Source organism: Triturus cristatus, chromosome 3_1 (assembly GCF_964204655.1).
Source record: "Triturus cristatus chromosome 3_1, aTriCri1.1, whole genome shotgun sequence".
NCBI classification, from domain to species: Eukaryota; Metazoa; Chordata; class Amphibia; order Caudata; family Salamandridae; genus Triturus; species Triturus cristatus.
The window spans coordinates 1,176,322,128-1,176,346,158 of record NC_140583.1 but is presented as its reverse complement, the minus strand read 5'-3'; the positions used below and the strand labels follow the sequence as shown (position 1 = coordinate 1,176,346,158).

Sequence of the window (24,031 nt, the reverse complement as noted above, 5' to 3'; positions counted from 1 at the left end):
GAATAGCGTTTACAACCAACAGGAGCAACACTATTCCCCAAACCTGGGGTAAATAAATTGTTATAGCTACAATAGTCCAAAGAAATTATTACAAATAAAAAAATTAATATGCATGAAAACACCGAAAAAAATAATCTAAGCAAGAAATCCTGAAAAGGTACCCAGCATAGAGACAAAAGTTTATACAAAAACATTTTTACTAAAACAGCAAATATAGAACAGCCATTACAAAACAGTTTAAGAATACTTAAAAAGGTGCTCACATAGTTACACAGGGGACATCAGTAAAGGCTTAATGTACAGTATGAACAAAAACCATGGCATAGAGAGACACAATTTCAAAACGTAAAAATGCCAACAAATAACAAGAACAGAATATCACAATCAATGCTTCCTCATAAGTATATGACAAAGACAGGCGTCAACGGCGTTTCGACCTATAAGGTTTTCAAGGTCATCATCAGGACACAGGTATTATTAAAAGAGCAACCAGTTCAAATAATTTGTATCTTCCGAAACAAATGTAGCTTGATATAATGCAAAAGAGATCTCATAAAGACAGCACCAGAAGTCCAACAAAAGAACAGAATCCTAAATCAGCACGTCATCCATTTAGTGGCACTGTAGGGTCTGGTACAAATGTAAAAACTGGCCGGTTTGCAATTCAGAGCCCAAAGCACCCGAACGCGGATGGGCTAGCCAAACCAATCTGCAAATCACTCCCAGGCAATGCGGTGGAAGGGCGAGAGTCCCGGCGATGCGGTGGAAGAGCGAGAGTCCCGGCGATGCGGTGGAAGAGCGAGAGAGTCCCGGCGTTAAGACGCCGAGAAGGTCACGCTTCCACCGCATTGACGGGGACCGATTTGCAGATTGCTTTGACTAGTCCAGCCGTGTTCGTGTTTTGCGCTCTGTATTGCGAACGGGTCGGTTTTGACAATTGTACCGGACACTGCAGTGGCACTAAATTTAAGACACGCCGTTTTATGATACTTTTTTTGTTGGACTCCTGATGCTGTCTTTATGTGGTCCCTTTTACATTTTATCTGAGTACGCTTGTCTCGGATTATACAAAGTATTTGATTTGGATGCTCTCGTAATAATTCCCTTCTTCTGATGAAGACCTTGAAAACATTGTAGGTCCAAACACAGTTGGCGCCTGTTTTGCGGCACATACTTATGAGGAAGCATTGATTGCGATCTTCTATTTGTGCTATTTGTTGGACTTTTGTTTTTGAAGTTTGACTCCCTCTGCCATTGTTTTTGTTCACACTGTACATTAGGTCTTTAGTGCTGTCCCCTGTGTAACTATGTGAGCACCTTTTAAGTATTCTTAAACTGTTTTGCAATTGCTGTTCTCTAATTGCCGTGTGAGTAAAAATATGTTTTTGCATTAACTTTTGTCTCTATGCCGGGTGCCTTTTCAGGATTTCTTGCTCAGACAATTGTTTCTGCGTTTCCATGCACATGAATTTTTTAATTGTTAAGAATTGCCTCGAACCATTGTAGCGATAACACTGCAAAGAATAGCAGCATGTTAAGACAGTAAAACAATTAATTGTAGATACTGCTGTTGAACTTTGCTAGCAGTTCCGGCGAGGGCTTGAACGAAGAGGAATTAAGACCATTGCGCTTTAGTCCAAATTTTATGTTCATATTTGATAGCAGTTTCAGACCCATTCGGTTACGGTTCTCATTTTTAAGCAGGGTCATTAGTGAGAACACTCGTTCCACTTGTGCATTTGATATGGGTAGGGTCAGAAGTTTAATGGCGCCCAAGGCCAACTCCTGAAACCGATGATTCCCAGCTGCATCTCTATAATTCAATACTTCAATCCAGAAGGATTCCATGCCTGAAGAGGTATTGAATGAACATGAAGTCACTGTTCGCCACTGCATTTCTAATGTGTGTTGGGTTTGCAAAACTCTTTTGGCAAGTCAGTAACCAGAGGTTTGGAATCTGAAAGCACATTTTGGGGCTTCAGAAGCTCCAAATGTCTTAGGAGGCTCAGCGAATCTGGCAAGCGCATCTGATACTCTGCAGCCAGAACTTTAATAAAGTCTGTGCACCGTTTTTCTATGCAGTCCTTGGCAGCATCAGGCAGTTTGCTTTCTTGGAGCTTTTTACGGAAGTCAAGGCCAAGGTCAGCATCCTCCTGCACAAGATAAATGGCACTACTTTGAAGATCCAAATTACACAATTGCTTCTCACTATTGGTACTGAAGACACTGGCCTTTACAATTCTTCTCATAGTGGACCTATATAAAGTTTGCAAATCCGGGAATATGTGGAGGACATCACCAGATTCAAGCTGAAATGCTTTGTTCACTACCTTAATTTCTAGCAACATAGGTTTGAGGAAAATAAGAGAGATAATTTGTCTCGTCATTTTACATTTCTTGCAGCATTCTAGCTGCATAGCAATGTTCTACGTATGATGCGTTGCAAAAGTGCAGCTTTAGAGCATCATACTGCTCCAGAAAACGCTCCACACAATCCGCCATGATAAGCCACCGCGTTTCACATGGCGAAATAAGCTTCAATGGCATTCCTCCATCCATAGTTTGATATAAATCTGTGTAGACTGCCTGGCGCTTTGGAGAATGTGCAAACCAGTTGTAGGTTTCTCTCACCATGAACTCCACATTGCTGGGCAAACTCCGCATTGCTTTTCTAGCAACAATGTCGAGCGAGTGGCAGATGCACCGTACAAGCTGCAAAGTAGGCTGCTTTTCTCTCAACAAAATGTATGTGGAGTGGTTTTTGCCACACATCACACTTGCGCCATCTGTACCTACCCCTACCATATTTTCAATTGGAAGCCTGCTGTCCTTGAGGAACTCCAGAAGTGCATTTGCAATGTCTTGTGCACATGCCTCTTGCAGTTCTATCATCCCACGGTAACTACTCACAATTCTGCTACTTTTCTTACTGAAGTATTTTACACAGATGCACAGTAGTTTCTTTACAGAAATGTCAGTGGATTCATCAATGATCAAAGAATATGGAGAACTGCCCATATCTTGAAGGAGCTCCCCTTTGAAATAGGGGCCTAAAAGTCCATTTATTAAAGCTGTGCACTTTGTCCTGTGCATACGGAAAGGAGGAACTTCTTGACTTAAAATTTCTCCCAGTCTGTCAATGCTGTTGATTGATGTGCTACATGCAGTTTGCACAGCAATCCTAAGCTCTCTCCTTTTCTGGTCATTTGATAACTGACAAACTGGTTGTGCAAAAGATGCCATAGTTAGGCTAGGTGTGTCCATGCGTGCACGATGTCTAGCTGTGGATGCATGCAGCTTTAAATCATGGTAGTGGGCCCGCAGCTGTAAGTGACAGTATTTACAGTTTGCCTTTGCTTCATCTGTTTTTACAGAGGCAATCCACTTTTTTAGTTCGGGGTCAGACTCCCATTCCTTTCTGTACACTTTCTTGTACTTTGACCACTTGCCCATTTTGAAAGCTAGTTTGTAGCTTCTTAGGACCTGGTAGAGGACTGTACAATCTCTGGTGTGTGGTAGGGCAAGTATCTGCAATTGGAAGAGATAGAATATCCATCAACATCCCTGGTTCGATAAAGTTAGCCAAAAACCATATCATCACTTGGTCCTAAGCATCTGTGTAGCAGTGAGGAGCTTAACCCAGTTTTTGGTCTGGTGCATGGTCTCCTGCATTGATCACCCAAAAAACCCACACAAAAGGACAAAGTCAAATCCTAATTGAACCTTAAAACGCATTGCACACGTCACCCATGGTCAACGTACTAGCCATCTCCTTAGCATTCTAGCTCAGTTTATCACTCATCCCAATATGCAATGCAAAGTAACCTTCAACATATCTCCACCTGTGTTTGCCCCTGTAAATATTTGGTCATAGGCTGGACCACTGGAATTGAGAGACTGCGAGACATTTTTCCACATAATTATAAATTTGACACATTCGGCGCAAATCGACCTGCTGCATAATAGGCAGATATTACCAAAATAAATTGTTTCCACCTGAAATGGATCAAAAGTTACCAAAAACAGAGACAGCTGTTGCCACGCAGTTGCAGCCCCATTGTGATGGTTGAATCGTCAGATTTCTGTTGCTTACTGCTAGCTTTGGGTGTTAAACTGGTACTACTAGAGGTGCACATACCCAGATAGTGTTAACAATGCAAAAATGACAATATGGCACATCATGTGATTCATCCGCTTAGCTGGTTACTGCAAGGGGCTGCCCATATGAAATTTGAGTATAATTGTGTTCCTGAGCTGGCATGCTTGGAGAGATCTGTGGGGTGGTCATTTTCAACATCAGCCCATATTGGAGCCTTTTTGTGAGTTGTCAAGAACACATTCTTTAGGAAATTTGCAGGCTATAGTGCCCAGCCCTGTTGCAAGCAGTCTAGGGAAAATAGGGCCATAGAGGAAGAATATTAATAAGTAAGTTATGCAAGTCGTGTGCGAAGGCTCATGTTCACATTTGACTTAATTTGCTTCCCTAATAGCATTTCTTTTTGTTTAGCCACCATATTGCTTGTCGTCTGTAGTTCTTTTTTCCATACTGTGCATTAATCTTGTGCTGTGACCTTGCTGCTCGCAGGTATCTCAGAGTTCAGGTTGTGGGCTGGCGTTTCCCAATGGGACACAATTCAAATATGTGAGCCATTGCGGAGTTTAGATTATTTTGTCTCTCTGCAAAGTGCAAAGAGCAATGGTTGCAAGTGCCAATTGTGATTATATATCAAAGTGTGTCATGGTGCTATAAAGCTGCCGAAATATTAACAGAACCAAAGTCTCTTTAGGGAATTGAGAGGCAAGACAGTCATGTACACGATGTAGGTGGCCCAAGATTATTATAGAGACATTATAGTCTATTACATTAAACACAATAGGTTTTCATACAACAAATATTCAGAAATCATATTTAAAAGTACCTGCATACAAGACAATAAAGAAAGTTTTGGCAACAAAATATTTGCCTAAGATCGCACACTTTAAGCAGGAAGCCATGATTTATCCAGGCATTCTGGTTTCACTTTGTACCTCTGTATTTTTGGACCGTTTTGTATAGTGTGAACTGGCACAGAAGATATTGAAACGCTTTACATGAGCACCAGTTTGATTACAAAACGTCAAATTAATGTTTACAGGCACCAAGAACACTATATCTATGCGCTTCTAAGATGACCCCCATCCATTTCAGAACCACTCCTCCACTTTGAATGGGTAAATGTTAGGCAACACCTCGAACAAACTGTGGAGAAACTAAAGATACAGATTCTAGAGGAGGTTAGAGATGCCCATTATAAGTAAGGCTCCCTGTTTTCCGCTTTTACTGGATTTTTACAGATAAATACAGACAGAGAACCATTTATTTTCCTGTCTGTATTTATTTTTAAATGTGGATAAAAACGGAAATTTAGTGATTCTAAATGCTGTTAATCATGACTGCCAGGCCAATAGCTGTGCGGATTGACAGGCAAGGGGGTTAACAAATATAGGGATTTTAATAAAGAGCCTGAAGAACAAGTTACTTACCTTCGGTAACGATGTATCTGTAAGAAACATTAGTTAGTTAGATTCCTCACCTTAGAATATCCCCAGGCGTCAGACTGGATCCGGAGGATTTTTCGTCAGCAATACCCCTTGCGCGTCGCTAGGCGTCGTCTGCGGCTCCGCGTCCGTCGTCGGCGTTGTGCGCCGGAATGACGTCGAAGTACTTAGACGCCGCCCTCGCGCGCTGACGTCAGTTCTTGTACATAGCCTTCCGCGCCAGGAACGCAGAGCCATGCAAAGACCGACACTGGTGCCAAAACTAAAATCTAGGGGCCTGAAAAGGATAACCTTAACCCTAGATGTCAGTTCGCAGAACGGGGAGGATGGGTGGGTCGGTGAGGAATCTAACTAATGTTTCTATCATAGATACATCGTTACCGAAGGTAAGTAACTTGTGCATCTGAAAGAAACACGTTAGTTAGATTCCTCACCTTAGAATAGATACCCAAGCAATACCAACCCCGGTGGTGGGTCTGCGAACCAAGATCACACCAGAAAGTCCTGGAGGACAGAACAGCCAAAGAAGCCATCCCTCCGGACTTGGCTGTCAAGGCAATAATGCCTGGCAAACGTGTGTAGCGAAGCCCACGTCGCCGCCTGACAGATGTCCTGCAAAGGGACTCCCCGTCCCAAAGCAGTAGTAGCCGCTGTGGCCCGAGTAGAATGGGCGCGCAGCCCAACAGGAGGGTCCTTTTTTGCCAAAGAGTAACAAATTTTGATGCACAAAACGACCCACCGAGAGATGGTCCGTTTGTGCACAGCTTTCCCCTTCTTAGCACCCACGTATCCAACGAAAAGTTGGTCGTCCACCCGGAACTGCTTTGTGCGGTCCAAATAAAAGGAGAGCGCACGTTTTGGGTCCAGACGGTGGAGCCTCTCTTCCTCTTTGGAAGGATGCGGAAAGAAGGTGGGCAAGGTGACAGACTGCCCAAGATGAAATGGAGTCACTACTTTCGGAAGAAAGGAGGGACGAGGCCGAAGGACAACCTTGTCTGGATGAACAGACAGAAAAGGAGGCTTTGAAGATAAAGCCTGGAGCTCACTCACCCGTCTAGCCGAGGTGATGGCTACCAGAAAAGCAGTCTTGAGAGTCAGAAGACGAAGAGGACAATTGTGAAGAGGCTCGAAGGGAGCGCACATCAGGAATGTCAAGACCAGATTCAAGTCCCACTGAGGCATTACAAAAGGGACAGGAGGGAACGTGTGAGTAATGCCTTTTAGAAAGCGTGTAACCACAGGGGACTTGAAAAGAGAAGGCTGATCAGGAAGCCGCAAGAAGGCAGAGATGGCAGCAAGATAACCTTTCAGGGTGCCCAGGGCAGAGCCCTGCCGGGCCAAAGAAAGAAGAAAGAGGAGAACCTCAGAAAGAGGGGCGGAAAGGGGATCCACAGCCTTTGCTGTGCACCATGCCACAAATTTGTTCCACCGGCAGGCGTATACCGTCTTTGTGGAGGGACGCCTGGCTGCCAGAATGATATCACAGACTTCAGGAGGCAAGTCAAATGGCATCAACTGCCGCCGCTCAATCTCCACGCATGGAGGTGGAGGCTGGACAGGTTCGGGTGGAGGACCGTCCCCTGCTGCTGCGACAGAAGATCCTCCCGAAGGGGCAGACGTATCGGGGGATCGGTCAACATACTGAGTAGCTCGGGATACCAGTATCTTCGTGCCCAATCCGGAGCCACCAAGATGACTTGGGCCCGGTCGTGCCTGATCTTCTTCAGCACTCTGGGCAGAAGTGGTATAGGCGGAAAGGCGTACAACAGACCGCAACTCCACTCGTGACGAAAAGCGTCGCCGAGCGAGTGCCGCCTTGGAAATTCCAACGCGCAGAACTGCTGACATTGCGCGTTCTCTTCGGTGGCGAATAGATCTAACCAAGGCTCTCCCCACTGCTGAAAGAGACCTTGCGCCACTTCGGAGTTCAGACGCCATTCGTGATCCATCATGCACCGGCGGCTGAGTTAGTCCGCTCTGGCGTTCAGAGAACCCGCCAGATGTTGAACCACTAGGGTGACGCCCTGGTGTTCCAGCCACGTCCAGAGGCGCAGAGCCTCCTGACAAAGGGTCCACGACCCCACCCCGCCCTGTTTGTTGCAATACCACATAGCGGTGGTGTTGTCCGTGAACACCTGCACGACACTGCCCCTGACAGAGGGAAGGAAGGCTTTCAGTGCAAGTCGGATCGCTCTCAACTCCAACAGGTTGATGTGGAGACGAGACTCCGCCGGAGACCAGAGGCCTCTGATCTCCGCCTCTCCCATATGGCCACCCCATCCCAGGAGGGACGCATCCGTCACTACGACATGCTCCGGTTGGGGAAGGGAGAGGCTCCTGCCCATGACCCAATCGCGGTCCGTGAGCCACCACCGCAACTGCTGTGCAGTGCCCTCCGAGATCAAGACATGGTCGGACAGGTTGCCGTGATGCTGGGCCCACTGAAACTTCAGGTCCCACTGCAGAGCCCGCATGCGCCGCCTGGCGTGATGCACTAGTAGGATGCAGGAGGCCATCAGCCCCAGAAGCCGCAACACTAGCCTGACCGAAACCCAGGATAGAGGCCGAAAGATAGGAATCAGGGCCTGAATATCCTGGACCCGCTGTTCCGGTGGATAGACCCGGAACTGCGCCGAATCGAGAACCGCTCCGATGAAGAGGAGCTTCGGAGAGGGACTCAGGTGTGACTTCGGCACGTTGAGCCGTAGTCTGGAGGTGGGAGACGACTGTCTGGGGCGAGCCCGCCTTCAACAACCAGTCGTCGAGATAGGGGAAGACTGGAACCCCTGATCTGCGCAGATGAGCTGCGACCACCGCCATCACTTTCGTGAACACCCGAGGGGCACTGGTGAGGCCGAAGGGGAGCACGTTAAACTGAAAGTGCTCTTGGCCCACCGTGAACCGCAGGTAACGCCGGTGGGCCGGCAGGACGAGGATGTGGAAATATGCGTCCTGCAAGTCCAACGCTACCATCCAGTCTCCGGGGTCTAGGGCAGCTAGAACCTGAGCCAAAGTCAACATCTTGAACCGTTCCTTCCGGAGGAAGGCATTGACGTTCCGAAGGTCCAAGATAGGGCGTAGGCCCCCTTTGCCCTTCTTGGGAACCAGAAAGTAGTGGGAATAACAACCACGACCTACTTCTGGACTCGGAACGCGCTCGACGGCCCCCTTGGCCAAGAGGGCGGAAACTTCCTCGTGGATTAGATGCAAATGATCCCCCGAGATACGGTGGTGCTGCGGTGGCATGGCTGGAGGGGTCGCCTCGAAGGGGAGGGAGTAGCCCCTTCAGACGATTTGCAGCACCCACCTGTCCGATGTGATGGACCGCCAGTGGAGCAGGTGATGGCGAACTCTGCCGCCCACTGGCGTGGAATGGGCCTGAAAGCTCGGACTAGGAAGGCTTCGAGGCGGATGCTGCCGGGGTGGATGTGGGCTGACCTAGTCGTCCTCCAGATCCGCCTCGGCGGAAACCACGTCCGCGCGCAGGTTGGTTCTGCGGCTGGTGGCTAGGCGCACGTGAGGAGGTACCCCTTCCTTGGCCACGAAAGGGGCGAAAAGCGGAAGATTGCGACCGCGGAGCCGAGAGGCCCAAAGACTTGGCCGTAGCCCGGGAGTCCTTAAAGCGGTTCAGCGCACTGTCCGCCTTCTCGCCAAACAGGCGAGTGCCATCAAACGGCATGTCCATGAGAGTGCTCTGGACATCGCCGGAAAACGACGTGGACCGCAGCCAGGCGTGACGTCGAAGCGCCACTGAGGTGGAAATGGCCCTACCCAGCGAGTCCGTGGTGTCAAGCCCACAACGTATAGCATGTCGCGCGGCATCCCTCCCATCGGCCAGAGCCTGGGTAAGGCGTGTCTGGACCTCCTCCGGACACAGGGGCAGCGCGTCCTCCACCGCATCCCACAGAGAGTGGGAATAACGGTCCAAGAGACAAGCGGTGTTCAAAGACCGCAGGCCCAAACTAAGGGAAGAGAACAGTTTCTTGCCAAACTGCTCCAGTCTCTTGGAATCCCGGTCCGGCGGGGCGGTCGGGAAAGAGGATTGGGAGGTGGAGGCCTGGATAACCAGGCTCTCAGGGGTAGGGTGTTGGGACAGAAAACTGGGGTCGCCCGGAGCAGGGCGGTGGCGCCTGGCAACGTTCCTGTCCACAGGAGGAACTGTGGAGGGCTTGGACCAGGTGCCCTGTAGAACGTCAGTGAGGGCCTCATTGAATGGCAGCAGAGGCTCAGTGGAGCTTGCTGCAGACTGAAGCACCTCAGTGAGGACATTCGTCCTCACAGCCACGGCAGGTAGCTCGAGCCCAAGGGCTGCGGCCGCCTTGCGCAGCACCACGGAGAAAGCAGCACCCTCCTCCGAAGCCACAGTCGGAGGAGAGATGAATCCAGTGTCTGGCGAGGTATCCAGACCACTGGCCTCCCCCAGTTCATCTGCCCAGTCCTGGGACAGTTGGGCCTGAGCGGCCATAGGATCCTCGGATCCCTCCCAGTAGTCCCCATCATCCGACTCCTGGTGTAGAGGAGAAAGTAACGGAGCCGGGCGGTAGACAAAATGTGTCTCTAGCGGCGTCGATCTCGGCGTCCATCGACGCCGGACCGGCGCCGGGCCCGGACCGGGACTAAACTGGGGCACGACGTCGAGCGGAGTCGACGTCGGCGGTGGAACCGGAGTCGACGCCGGTGGAGGAGTGACAAGGTTGACCGGCGTCGACGGGGACTCGAGAACGGGTCCCTCGGGCACTTGCGGCGTCGAGGCCGGAGCCCTCAACGGCGCCGGGCCCGGAGCCGCCGGCTGGCAAGGCAGCCCAGTCGGGTCCGCGGGGCCCGAAGGCGCACCAGCGGGCGCCGACGGCGGAGCCAGTTTCCTCATGGCCGAGAGGAAGGCACTGACTTCCGCCGGCGTCGCGTTAGTCCCAGGGACCGGAGGGTATGGGGACGGACACGGCGCCTGCGGCTCTGCCGGAGCCGGGGGGGGGGGTGGAACCACCCTGACCCTCGACCGAGTCGCGCGACCGGCGAGGGGAGTCCGAAGAGCGATGGCTCCTCTTGGACTTCTTGGAATGCTTCGACTTACCCGAAGACTTGGATCCCGACGACCGATGGTGACGTCGGCTGCGGCTCCGCGACCGATCCTTGGACCTCCTCCTGGACCGGGATCGAGAGGCGCGCGGAGCCGAGTGGCGAATCTCGAGAAGCTTACGGGACCGCTCCCGTCTAGCCTTCGAGGTCAGGGCCTTACAGTCCGAACACGACTCCGCGTCGTGATCGAGGCCCAAGCAGTAAAGACACCGGCGGTGATGGTCCGTAACCGACATCAGTCGGCTACAGTCCGTACAGGCTTTAAACCCAGGCATCCTACCGGCACCGGTGTCGAGACTCGATCAAAAAGGATCAAAAAAGTTAGTCAAAAACTGACTAAAGGGGTAGCTCTCCCGGATCTGCGCTTACTGGCGCGGAAAAAAGAAGAACTGACGTCAGCGCGCGAGGGCGGCGTCTAAGTACTCCGACGACGTCATTCCGGCGCACGACGCCGACGACGGACGCGGAGCCGCAGACGACGCCTAGCGACGCGCAAGGGGTATTGCTGACGAAAAATCTTCCGGATCCAGTCTGACGCCTGGGGATATTCTAAGGTGAGGAATCTAACTAACGTGTTTCTTTCAGATACAGCAGTAGACTTGCACAATCATGATACAAAAATGTACATACTTTCTTGCACGTGCATAATTTGCCACCTGTGTGTGTGTGTGTGTATGTGTATATATGTGTATATATGTGTATATATATATATATATATATATATATATATATATATATTATATATATATATATATATATATATATATATATATCATTGAAACCTGTCAGGTGTTAAGGCAAGAGTGCACATTAACTGGTTAAATAAATGCAGAAATATACACATTTCAACGGAATTTAACAAAACCTAAAATAAATATGGATAAATACAGGTAAATTTTGCAAAAATTAAATATGGATAAATACAGACAGACATGACACAAATATAAATACCATAACACCGGGAGCCCTAATTATAAGGCACTGGACAACTGGTATCTACAGCCATATAAATCATGAGCACACAATTCATTTGCCCACAAATAAAACCCTTCTAAAACAAAACAACAACTGCCATGAAAACAATATTAAGAAACCCACTCCCAAGGAAGATAGGCGTCTAATTTGGGCAGAGACCCCTCTGTTGAAACATCAAACAGAGGCCAGCGGAGCACTGATGTGGAATTGCTTGGCATTGGTGGTAAACACTCTGGCAGCTTCTTTGGATAAGGAAAACTGCCCTTTCTTGACATTGGTACTTAAGACTGTGGAATACTTTAGACATGGAATGGGTTTCAAAAACAGCCACTATTATCAATAGAGACTGAATCCATATGTCACCCTTTGCTTGATTACCCAACCAAATATTACATAACTATAAAGTAATAGAACCACTTCATTATTCTTGTCTTTTATGCTGTTAGGGACGGTGGGAATTCAGATATTATGACCTTTAACAGGATGCATTTTGTAACTGACTGCATGAACCACGCGGTGTGGTACAATCTTGTCATCTATAGAAATGTATGGTTCATCATGCCGTTTGAATGAACACCAAATGGTAATAATAATTTTAATAAATTAAGTGGCACCAAGATGCACACAGGAGGAAGACTACAGGCAATGGTGGGACCATGTAAAATAATGTAAAGGTGGCACTGGGATAACTGTGCTCATGTCAAGGACACGTTGGGTCATATTCAGCTTCCGGAAGGTTTGTTAGCAGTGAAGGAGACTGCTTCCAGTTCATGAAAATCCGAACAGCTTCAAGGAACAAATTCCTGGTTCGCTCTATGCCTTCTATTTACATTCAGAGCCGGCTATGTTACGTTTGCTCTTCCCTCCTATCCTTTAAGGCGGTGCTGCTCTCGGGGTAACTGCACTGCCGAGTGCAGGTCCACTACACTGAGTACCACTGGTCCACTCTCAGGCCACGTCTCTGCTGTTCCACCACCTATAACAGTAGGTGAGACAGATAACCCAGTAGGTTGAGCGCTTGGTGACAATAATGTGTAATCTGCAAGCCCGCATTCAGGCACGTCCACATCAACTCTTTAGGTTAATGAAAAGCTTACCCTTGATTTTTTGATAATAGCACCTCTTAATGATTCAGTTTGTCGTGTGCATTGCGCACTCATACTATCTATATAAAATGTCCTGTCCCAAGAGGCACTTCTACAAAGGAATCTTTTCTACAGCTATTTAGCAAAATTAAAACGTTTGTTAGGTAGTGGCACATATGAATACTTTAAGTGTCTTCTGGAACCCCAGGTAAGAAGAAAGAAAACAAGGGCTGTTTTAAAAACTATCATGATAGATAGATACCCAAGTCACCAGTATCACTTCCCGAAACAGACCAATGTCTTAGGGCATCTGCTTTACAAGTGTACCCGTTTATCCATTTGTGGTAAAAAAAAAACAACAACAACAAAAAAAAAACACACGCAACCACCGAGGTGGTTATCAGTGACAGCTACTATTTGGTCTTCTATGGAGTCTGTCACATCTTCCCCTGAAGGAGGAGGCTGGCAAGTGGTTGAACAAATGGCATTACATAATAATTTACAGGGCCGCAGGCTGCTGGAGGAAGCCAAGAATATAATCTGCCATGCCTTGTTAGTGGAGGAAAGAAAGGAAATACACCTTAGATAAGTGAATATGAGGATTGTATTACGATGACGGATTCTTTCACCATTTATGCTCGTTGCAACACAATGGTAAATTAAAACAATACCTACAAAAAATAATACTAACCGGAACAAAAAACAACATCAACAACATTAATTTAGAATTTAAATGACTGCTACGCTCTTAGCGAGCTGTTTACATTTTATCCAGTCTTGTCCAGTTTGGGCGGAACACTTGGCTACGGAGATGCTGCCATTTTGGGGAATAACACTTTTTAAAAATAGCCCTGCGCTCTGTCATATTAGTAGGCATCACCACCCTCTTTTGTACTGTCATATTAGTAGGCAGTATAGTTTAATAGTGATAGATCTGGAGAAACACAAACTTAAAATTTACAACTTAATACCATGATTGGGGGTTCTCTTTAATAATCATTATTGATTTCTATCCAAATGAACACTTTTTGCAACATTAGGATAATCTAAGGCTTGGGGGAAAAAACAAAGCTCTAGTTCATAAGTTGCAGTTTGTATGGAGCTCTAAGATGAAAGTTAATAGCTCACGGTTCTTTGTTAGGATTTTAACTTAAAAACTTCAAGTAGCAAAAGGATCTTACTGACAAAAGCAGTAACCCACTGACCTATTGTAAATATGTGCACTCTGTGATGGGCATGGTACATTTTCTTTGCAGCAGGCACATTAACCCTCTGCGCTGTCTTTCCATGAGTCAAAACTTCCACTAGACAAAACTCTGATCTCGCTCTAAGCAGAAGTTTATTCACCAGAGTGGTTATGACATTTTTATTATTGCCGAAAATTGCTGTAGGCCAGGAAGGAGGCAGCAAGTGCTTTTAAAACCATAATTTACAACGCCCCCACTCAAAGTCAGCACCCGTTGCAGTCACACCTGTCGCACCACCCTAGGTCACTGAGGTCACAGGGGTCCTGTGACCTCAGTGACAGTCACTTTTGCTCTAGGGTCCGCTACTTCGTAGGCCTGCCCTCAAGACTGGAGGTGAACATCAGTATGGATTGTGGTGGGCAAGCCTTCATGGTGAACCCACACTTGCCACTGCTGGAGTCCACCTGCTGGTGCTGAGACACCAGGCCTTTTCCGGTTTTGCAGGGCCCGATAAGGTCTAGCATGGGAGTGAGCTCCCTCAGGAGAGTGGTCTGGGGGATTGTTTATTAAGGCTGAACCTGGTTCCCTAGATGTAAATTCGGCAGCTCTGCCGCCAGTGCTACATCCGCTCCCTCACTGAACACCATACTGCCCCACTGAGAGAAATTCTCACTGCCTTCAACTACAATCCACTTTGACCTGCTATAAACAACTGGATGCGACTCAATTCAAATTACGCACTCGGCAAGAGCAATATGCTGCCTAAACGAAAAAGTAACATCCTGGAAAAAAGCAAACACTCATAAGGAATGAAAGATTAAATAAAGCATGTGAAATGTAAGCAGAAACAACATGGTGAACTTAACGCTTTTACATTTATGCAGAAATCAACGAGTGTTTTTGCCTGAAAACTACAGGGCCCAGAAAGGACCCATTTCAATGTCCACTGCTTATATGGTTACAAAACGTAAGCAGAATGGTTTAAAAAGACAACGGGGCATATTATCAAGGAACGGCGATAATGTTATCGCCGTTACTTGCTAATATGGCCCCACATTCGTGAACACAAAGCCGCCCTACACATTTTGTATTGCAATACCTCCAGGTTTGACGCACTTCCCCAGGGGGGGGGCGGGGGAACAGCGCTTCACTGGCAAACTCAGTAAAATGACGCTAATGTTTTTGTGGTTTGAATAAAACCAATCTGCCCACTTTAAGAACACTCAGTCTTCCTTTATTTAATTATTGATTTTTCATATTTTGAACCTTTTTTATTTCCGAGGCTGCACTTTGAAATAGAAAAACGTCACAACGGCATTTCCACCAAAAGTGTTTTTCTTTTTTGCATCCATTTCACGGGGGAACAAATGAACGACAGGAAGAAAAAGAGGGTGAGAACCATTTCTTGAGTCAAGGTTTTCTTTAAGTGAGGAGGAGTTAGACAGACAGAGAGGGAATGAGGGTAAGAAAGAGGGGGGTGGGGGCAGCGGACACCTTCCTGGTCTCGTCTGGGCAAGAAGCAAGAGACGGAGACCTTTTCCTTCCCTGCTCCCCAAACAGCCACTAATGCTGAGCTTTCTCTGCAGGTCTTGGATATTTCTTACATCCAGGGTCTCATGTTCAAAATAAAAAAGTAGGGTAACGGAATCTCATACATGCCAACATTTCAGAAGAGCAAAGTGGGAGATTTAAAAAAGAAAATCGGGAGAATGGGGCCTTGAATCGGGTTACTGTCATGTATGGACTTTGGAAGAGTGCTGCTGCAGGATCGGTCATTTGAAACGCAAATGCACGGTTTTTCCCTTACCTTTCAGAAGCATGGAGCGCAATGGCAGGCAGGGAGAGGGTGATGCAAGTGTTGTGCACCCTGGCAGGTTGCTGGCAGTGCGTACACCCCCCCCCACCCCGTGTGGCAGCCCGGGCTGAAACTGCTTGTTAATGGGGCTTTGTTGGTTTTTCACCCCTCCTAGAGCCCCTGCATCGCCACTCTAACTATTGCTGTTAGAATTTACGTTACACAATACCAAGCCCTGTCACCTGAAACCCCCGAGGAATCAGGTTTTTGCATGAAGGAATCGGGAGGCAGGAGACTAGCCTTGCAATCGGTAGTCTCCCGCCTGAATCGGGAGGGTTGACATGTATGGAATCTATACAATTAAAGTAGGGGCACGCCGTGCCCTGCCGACCCCACCACTGGCACGCATGCACCGATGCATTACGCATACATTTAAAATTACACATCTGCCTCACCTTTAAACTTGCTGGGGACGGCCGCCTGTGCAATCTGCAGAGTTCACAGGAGAGGAGGGGCTGGGGCCGGGAGGAGCAGCTGACTGCAGGGCAGGCTGAGGCTGCTACAAGTCGAAGGCCGAAGACGAGGAGCCACGCAGAGGCCTCGTCGTCGTAATCAAGATGGTCGGTCAGTGGTACTGGTCACTCTCCCTCGCAGTCCGTAGTCGCACAGGCTCAGCTCGGAAGTTGAAAAGGAGGAAGTGGGGGGGGGGATCCCAAAGATAAAGGGCAAAGGTATGGGGCGGGGCAGTACCCTACCTGACTCGCCCACCACTGAGTAAATAATCTGACCCACGATTGGGTCACAGGAACCCCCAGGGCAGGTCAGCACACTCTTGGGGGCAGGTCGGGAAGTCGCTGCTGGTATAGCAGGACCCTAATTGGAAGCAGCTTCCCGCCTGCAAAGATAGACGGCCCTGCAGGTGTTACTTGTGGGCAGGGGCCGCAGGGCAGACACCTAAAGGTCAAAAAGGGGTGTGGTGAGGAAGGCAACCATTGGCTGCAGCGTGGGCGGGGCGGCGCCGCACAAAGCTTTGAATCCGCCCCACACTCTGCAGGTTCTAGCCCAAACTTCGGCAGCCTGCCCAACACGATTTGTTTCTCGCACAATCGGGCAAAATATCGCCCAATTGTGCGAGAAATAGCCCAATCTGGCAACCCTGCCAGCAAAGCACCCAGCAAAGCAGTCCTTCCTTTTTGCAGCTTCTTCGGCTCTTCTTCTTGGCAGTCTTCTTGATCCAGATGAGTTCTAAAGTTCAGGGGTCTGGGACCCAGTATTTATGTCCACAAATCCTTTGATCTTTCAGGCAGAGGGTGTCTGGGCCCAGCCAGAACCAGTTGGGCCTGCTCTGGTGTGAATTCCTGGCAGGAGGTGGAGACGGCATTTGTCAGAGGCAGACCAGGCTCTTTGAGGTGCTATTAAATCTCCTCCCCCATCCCCCATCGTAGTCCAGGTCTATTCAGCCCTTTCCTGTCCTACCTAGACTATCTGGAGCCCCTCGGGCACCCCAGCCTTCTGTCATCCAAAACCCAGACAGGCAATCCACATTCCAGCAGAGGCACATGGGATGACTGAGCCAGAAAATTCCAACTTTCTAAAAGTGGTATCTTAAAACGCAAAATGTAAAAATCACCTTCACTAAAAGATGCATCTTTAGATTCTGAGTTCAGGCATGTTAAATTTTATTTTCTTACCGAATTCCCTGGGCCAGTTATGTTTATAAGAAGTTATAAACAACACTCCCATTCTGTCCTATGGGGAACTGGTAGCCTTGGAATAGTAGAAAACGAAATTGGCTGTAATTCACTATTGGGACATGCCACACACACCAGGGCATGTCCTACCTTTCACATACACTGCACCCTGCCCACAGGGGTACCTTGGGCCTACCTTAGGGGTGCCTGACATGTAAGGAAAGGGAAGGTTAGGGACTGGTAAGTGTGTGCACTGGCCATGTTGACATGGCAGTTACAAACTGCGCGCAAACTCTGCATTGGCAGGTTTGAGGTACCTTTTCAGAGCTACTCACGTGGGTGGCATAATCCGTGCTGCAGGCCCACGAGTAGCATTTGATTCACAGGCCCTGGCACACTCAGTGCACTTAACTAGGGACTAACAAGTAAATCAAATATCCAATCATGGAAACACCATTCCATAGCACAATTTACACAGAGCACTTTACCACTGATCAGCAGTGCGAAATGTTGCAGAAACGTTACGCCAGCAAAAACCGGGAGGTCAGAAAGCAAAAAAGTCAGGGGAAACACGCCACAAGATGCCAAGTCTAACAACCACTATGTGGGAGACTGCCATACGAATGGAAACATCAATGATTTGGCAGAATTCATCATCTATGAGGAGGTAAATTATTTCCTCCTCCATATATTCTTTGGAGAGTTACCCCATATAATCCACCGGGCTTAGCATGATGCTATGACCCTTAAGTGTGCAGATATCAGGAAGGAATACTTGCATGGGTATTACTATAGAGGGCAGAATGCAGTGTTAACTTAGGGCAGGTACACAAGCCATTTCAAATCAGGGGCCAAGGCAGAGATGGGACAGACACCCCTTGCAAGTACGAGGGGAATTATTAATATTACCACCTGAATCGAGTTCAAAGTCAAATCTCAGACTTACCCCAGCTGGGGTATTCTGATTCTAGGTGGGGGCTCAGACTGGTCAGTAAGATTAATTTATAGCCCCCAGGAGCAGAGGAACAACCGATGCGCTTCACCACTCTGACAGAACCGTGGTGCAGTGAAATAGATGTGCTGGTTGCCAAAGGGTAGAGCGTGTGGTGCACGCATCAACGAGTGTGCAGCCCTATAGCGGTCAGCTGACCGTGTCACACCCCTGAGCACTGACATGACAACCACCGCAGACACGAAAGAGCGATAAACATTCCAGCGGCTGCCCTGAAAGAGAAAACATTAACGCAAACAATACTGTCTAAGCTGCCATATAACAGATCGGGAGACGTGTACTTTCCAGTCAAATATTAGCAATACAAAAAAGTGGTCAAAGAGAGAAATGATGTACCTCCTGGGCAGTTCTTATTACACAGAGCACTCAGTCTCATTAGCGTCCAAATGGGGTGCGCTCACCCAGGAGCCTCCCATACATCATACTTTGCAGTACCTTCACATGATGGGGAGAGGGAGGCACCTTACGCGCTGGTCCGCATCCTCACTTCGACAACACATGGAAACAGATCACACTCGCTTCGGCTTCACTGGGTGAGGGCGGAGGGTGCGGTGCTGTGCAGAGAGGATCTGCTTGGCATTCGTATGTTCCCCCTGGCGCCTCAGTGGGATGCGATGGTCTCCAAGCTCTCGGGGGCTGTTAGACCTGGCACCATTGGCGTGAGTCTCCCTTCCATTTTTCGCTGGGTCTCTTCTGTTTTTGCTGGTTATAGATGCTCATGGCGCTGTGCCACTGACATTCAGTGCCACAGCGCGAGTGCTCCCTGTGTAAAGATGACATGTGAATTGGTATATCCATGATTGGCTTATTTGGTTGACCTGTTAGTCCCTAGTAGCGTGGCCTGTGTGTGCCCAGGGCTGGTAAACCAAATGCTGCTGGTGGGCCTGCAGCGCTGGTTTGCGCCACCCACAGAAGCAGTTTGTAAAGTGTGTCTCAGACCTGCCACTGCAGTGTCTGTGTGCAGTCTAGAACTGCCATCTTGGCTGTGAAGTGCACCCACTTCCCAGCCCCTGAACCTTCCCTTGGCATCATTTAAGCTACCCCTATGGCAGGGTGCACTGTATGTGTAAGGTAGGACATGCTCTGATGTATGTAGGATGCCCTGGTAGTGAATTACACCCAATTTCGTTTTTCACTACTGTAAGGCTACCTGTTCTCCATAGGCCAGAATGGGAGGTTTGGCTATTACATTCTATAGTCCTAACTGACTCACAGAACATGGTAGAAAAACGAATTTAGTATGCCTGAGCTCAGAATATTAAAATACATATTTTAGTGAAGTTTATTTTTATATTCTGTGTTTGAAAATACCACTTTTAGAAAGTAGGTATTTTCTTGCCTAAGCCTTCCAGTGTGCTCTGCTGTTATGTGTATTGGCTGTCTTGTTTTGGAGGGACAGGGCAGGCTGAGTCAGACCTGGGTTGAATAGAGAGATCTGCATTGGAGTATGGAGAGGGGTAGCTCCTGGACCTGAATAGGGCTGTGCCTGGCAAGGTGAATGCTGGCTCCACCTCCCACTGTGTGTCAGAGGGCAGACCCACTCTTTCTGTAAGGAAGGATGCAGCCTGGTAAACAAAGTGCTCCAGGACTGGGCAGAACTTGTTCTGTCTGGGTTCAGTGACTTGTATCTTGTGAGAACAAAGACTTTTGGGGTATAAATATCTGTGCTCAAACCCCTACAATTTGTATTGCTCCTGGGCAACAAGAAGAACCTCGGTCTGTGTAACTGAAGGAATCTGCAGGAGAGGACTGTCCTTGTGTGCTGTTTCTTTGACTGGTCTGCAGTGGTTACTACTGGACTTGGAAGAAGAGGAAAAGGACTTTGAAGGAACTTTTATTTTTGCTACAGCAATCACCCAAGGGCTAGAAGAGAGCTAGCCTCCTACTGGAGTCTCAGGCACATCAGACTCCACCACCAGCCTCCAGTTTCCTCCCAGCGAGTATTTCTATCTGCAGGTGAGGTTCCTGTGAGTTCCAGGGCCTCTAGATCTACTGTGGAGAAGAGAGTGCTGAAAATCGTTGCCAACGCCCGTTAGCGAGCCGCCGCAGCTGAAGAGCGTAAGGAAAATAATCGTGCTGCTGCCGCGGAGTGCTCGCTACCGGAGATCATCGCATCACATTTTTGCAGGCTCCCAAATGCTCGCTAACCCGAAGATTATCGCATTGCATGTTTGCGGGCCTCAAAGCGCTCGCTAACCAAAGATCACCACATTGAGTTCATCGCTTCACGACATCGCAGAGCGGACGCCGAGCGTTCGCCATTTTCAAAGCATCAATATCGTCGCTCCCTCGTGGAGCGCCATTTTCTTTAATCGCAACAAGATCGCACACGCAACAGGCTCGGCGCATCATCCTCCCTTCGCGGCAAGGATTTAATCGCATCGCCGGCTTAGCGTGCAGAAGTTTGTCGCTTTGTCCTGCACACAAATTAGCGCATCATCCTCCCTTGCGGCAAGGATTCAACGCATCGCTGGTTAGCGTAAGGAAAATCATCGCTACAACTCCTTAGCGACATTTTGGTTGCTTTGCTACAGAATCCAGGTATCCTGTGAGTAAAGGGGTCGCAGAGACCACTGCCTTGAACTGAACTCCTCCTTGTACACCTTGAACTATTTTTGCAGCATTTTAAGAGTAACCCTATTTTTGTAGTATTGTGGATTTTTACTGTTATTGGTCTTGTGTTAAGTCTATATATAAAGATACTTATTTTTATAACTACTTGAGTGGTGTCTCTTTGTAGTGTTCTTCACTGTGTTACTGTGTATGGTCATAAATGCTTCACACACTGCCTCTGAGATAAGCCTAGCTGCACGTGCTATGTTACCACAGGGTTGAGCAGGGGTTATCAAAGGGTGTAGTCTGCTTACTCTGACTTAGGAAGAAGGGTCCCTACTTGGACAGTGTCCAGCCATTGCCAACTAGAGACCCCCATTTCTAACGGGGGCAGACAGACACGGGATCCCTGCCTGCATCACAGAGGGCTATCATTCAGGGTGCCCCCCCCCCCCCCCACTGACGCGACTCCAGCCTGACACCATTACCCTTCTGCCACAGAACCCCCCTGCCACTGAGTCTTAGGAGTGTTCAAGGTCCTCCAGCGAATTTAGCTATGGCGGCAGGTCTTGCGCGACTCTATCCTATCCTTCGTTCGCTTTCGTTGCCCTCATTTTGTTGTGCCCTATGCCCCAGGTTACGTTTTAACTGCACTGCTCCTGCATTACTCGCACATTACTCGATGCTGTGATTTGTCAGCACCACTCTGTCTTTCCTGGGATATTGCCACAAGCTTTGATGTAATTAATACGCACTGAATTTTTCATCGTCATGTAGTTATCGACCCGGCTGTACCCTGTCACTGGCAATCTATTCTCTTTCCCCCTTTCTCCGCCTGTTGCATGAGCGATGCCCTACCTATATGTCTTGCTACTTATATTCTTCGCATATTACCCAATGCTGTACCTTGTCAACGTCACTCCGCCTTTCTTGGGACATTGCCGTAAGCTTGGAGGTAATTAATGCGCCCTGAATTTTCATTGCCATGTTGTAATCAGTCAAAGTGTACCTAGCCACTGGCAATTCATTTTCTCCCTCCCCCTTTTTCGCTTCTCATCTGTTGCATGTGTATTTTTCTGACTGTTTGTTTTTGCACATTGGTCAATAAAACAAAGTTAATAAAAATGATTTAAACAAAAAAAAAAAAAAAAAGAGAAATTAAGTACTTAACTAAAGGCTGCTGGAGCAGCAAAGAAAGAGGGAGAAGGAGCATCGACAGAGGATTATAAAAGACGACCCCGACAGTGGCGGAAGAGGCAACCTGATCTACTCTCAGGCCAGAGAGCGCCCATCATTTTGGCTTCCCGACTGCCAGCAAGAGCCTGAAGTGCACTGCGGTGCATGGGTGAGACAAACTGCTGACATGCTACAGTTCCCCCAGGCGGCTTGCTGGCGGTGAGAACATAGGGCCTCATGGGTGAACGGAGCACTGCCTGTGGTTCTGATGTTTCCTGGCCCGCCATCTTGAGCAGATGTGCAGTGGCGGCTGGCCTATTGCTGCACCGTGCTCCCGAGTGCATAGACAGTGGGCCGGCCGTCCTGCTGACAAGATGCGGCGACAAATCCCTGAGGCTGCTTGCTGGTGGTTAGAGAGGAGAGAGGAGCAGGCGACGGGAATGCTGCCTGCGACTCCCGGGCCAGAGTTTGTTTCCTGGCCCACTGGCTTGAACTGACTTGTGGCAGCGGCTGGGCCTGCTGCTGCACCGCATGTGGGAAGGTGGCCTGGTATATTCCGTACATTTGTTAAAGTGGGCACCCTCTACCAGTCCACATGACCCTTATGATGTATGAGGTCAAAGACAACCTTTAGAAAGCTATCCTAGTGGTAGCTTTGGAGAGCAGCCTTCAGGCTTAATCTTGAAGGAATGTAAAGCAGCTTGGTTTACCAGAATATCACCTCCTGAATGACTAAATGAAAGTAGAACCACACAGTAGTTATATAAAAATATGTATTTATTAATACAATACTCTCTACTAGTCTGTACACAAGATTAGAACACAAAGCACACAATACTGAATCAATAGAACATTTGTAAGTAGCACAATACACAGCGGGATCCAGGTGGAGACCGAACAATATACGAAAAAAATGGTATAACAATCACAACTTGACTAGATACAGTGCCTAGAGCACGTAGAATCGCTGGGACCCCAAGGAACCACCCAAGGCAGTGACACAGGGAGCCCACTGAAGATGGGTGCAGTGAAGAAACACGACTGTGTGCTCAGTACAACTCTATGGAAAAGTCGTGGTTGCAAAGTTATAGTTTGAGGACACTTCTATGAGGACTTCAAGCAAACCCTTTGGAACATAGGAGGTTCTAGATCCAACTCACCAGTGAGTACAGAGGTACCTGTGTTACCTATCCCAACAAGCCGGGCGCATAGGGGTCAAGTGGTGTTGGAAACCTTTGACATTCTCAATGAAGGGCTGCAAAGAAGTACTGCTGCCAGGAAGGCGATGATTGTCTGATTGAATCCAAGCCTGGATTCTAAGTGAGAGGAACCTGAAAGGAGAGGGGACAGACTCTGGGTCACTTCAGGTGACCTGGGGCTCGGCAGTCGAATGCCCACCGATGTTGGGAGCTTCAGGTGCAAAGAAGGGATGCTTAACCCTGCAGCCACGGAGGCTAGGAGATGTCGAGGACAACCAGGATCAGGAGGTGAGCTGCCCCATGAAGGATGTTGAGTGCTGAGGGGGTCAATGTCCGGCTGGAGCACCAACAATCCCTGGCACATGCAACCCACGCAGAAAGGACAAACCGGTTACGGTGTGGACCAGCAAGGTCCAGGGGACTCTCCAAGCAATGGCGAGTCAGGGCACGTCTGGAGCAACCAGGGAAGCCCAAGGACAAACAAGGTGACCCACGCCAGGACCCACAGGCCAAGGACCAGGGATCGCGAGGAGACCTCAAGCAAGTCTACAAAGCCCCAGCCCATGGAGCACTCAGTGTGAGGATGCCGGATTTCTTTGGTGCAAATACTGCTCAGGGTCAGGACTACTCCGAGTCCAATGCGCAAGCTCAGGGGTCGCCAATAAGCATATGCACTTGCAAATGTACGCAGTGCACAGGGATTCGGGTCACGCGGTCCCCACGAGGGAGACTGGTCTCAGAATC

General features: G+C 48.5%; 1 protein-coding gene and 1 pseudogene across 4 annotated transcripts in view; both read right to left on the bottom strand.

Annotated features, from left to right (window-relative positions):
* Positions 1–24,031, bottom strand: part of DDX25 (DEAD-box helicase 25) — a 3,162,033-nt gene that overhangs the window by 2,518,726 nt on the left and 619,276 nt on the right. The gene's annotated exons all lie outside the window — the stretch shown is intronic.
* On the bottom strand, positions 1,552–3,453 carry LOC146861731 (uncharacterized; annotated as a pseudogene).